Source organism: Mandrillus leucophaeus, unplaced genomic scaffold, assembly GCF_000951045.1.
Source record: "Mandrillus leucophaeus isolate KB7577 unplaced genomic scaffold, Mleu.le_1.0 Scaffold23, whole genome shotgun sequence".
NCBI lineage: Eukaryota > Metazoa > Chordata > Mammalia > Primates > Cercopithecidae > Mandrillus > Mandrillus leucophaeus.
Window position 1 is genome coordinate 3,573,558 of NW_012102365.1, and position 1,387 is coordinate 3,574,944.

The window sequence follows — 1,387 nt, forward strand, 5'->3', positions numbered from 1 at the left end:
AAAAAAAAAAAAAAAAAAAAACCACTTACTCAAGGACCAAGATGGCCAAGGTGGCTGGCGTTTTGGTAACCGGGAAAGACAAGGAGTTTGGAGAGGTAGGCAGGGGTTTGTTATAGTCTGGACCTTTTAGACTAGACTATGATGGGGACTTGAGATTATATTCAGTATACAATGGGAAGGTGTTGGAAGAACAGTGAAATTATGGTGATTTTTTTTTTGAGATGGAGTCTGGCTCTGTTGCCTAGGCTAGAGTGCAGTGGCCAGATCTCAGCTCACTGCAAGCTCCACCTCCCAGGTTTACGCCATTCTCCTGCCTCAGCCTCCTGAGTAGCTGGGACTACAGGAACCCGCCACCACGCCCGGCGACAGGGTTTCACCATGTTAGCTAGGATGGTCTCGATCTCCTGACCTCGTGATCCACCAGTCTCGGCCTCCCAAAGTGCTGGGATTACAGGCTTGAGCCACCGCTCCCGGCCATATGGTGATTGTTAAATGATACAGGGTCTCACTCTGTCACCTGGGCTGGAGTGCAGTGGCGCAATCATAGTTCACTACAGCCTCAAACTCCTGTGTTCAAGCGATCCTCCTCCACCTCAGCTTCCCAAGTAGATGATTTTTCTTTTCCTTTTCTTTTTTTAAGAGATAAGGGCTGGGTGCCCTGGCTCACACCTCTAATCCCGGCACTTTGGGAGGCCAAGGCAGGAGGATCATGAGGTCAGGAGATCAAGACTATCCTGGCAAAAATAGTGAAACCCTGTCTCTACTAAAAATACAAAAATTAGCTGGGCTTGGTGGCGCACGCCTGTAACCCCAGCTACTCAGGAGGCTGAGGAAGGAGAATCGCTTGAACCCGGGAGGTGGAGGTTGCAGTGAGCTGAGATTGCACCACTGTACTCCAGCCTATGCCAAGGGAGCAAGACTCCATCTCAAATAAAACAACAACAAACAAAAAAAACAGATAAGACCAGGCCAGGCACTGTGGCTCACGCCTGTAATCCCAGCATTTTGGGAGGCCGAGGGAGGTGGATCACTTGAGGTCAGGAGTTCGAGGCCAGCCTGGCCAACAGGGTGAAAGCTACTAAAAATATTTTTAAAATTGGCGGGGCATAGTGGCCGATGCCTGTAGTCCCAGCTACCCGGGAGGCTGAGGCATGAGAATCGCTTGAACCTGGGTGGCAGAGGTTGAAGTGAGCCAAGATCATGCCACTGCACTCCAGCCTAGGCAACAGAGTGAGACTGGGAAAAAAAAAAAAAAAAAAGAGATAAGGTGAGATGTGGTGGCTTACACTTGTGATCCCAACACTTTGGGAGGCCCAGGCAGGAAGATTGCTTGAGCCCAGGAGTTTGACCAGCCTGGGCAAGATAGGGAGACACTGTCTCTAAAAAA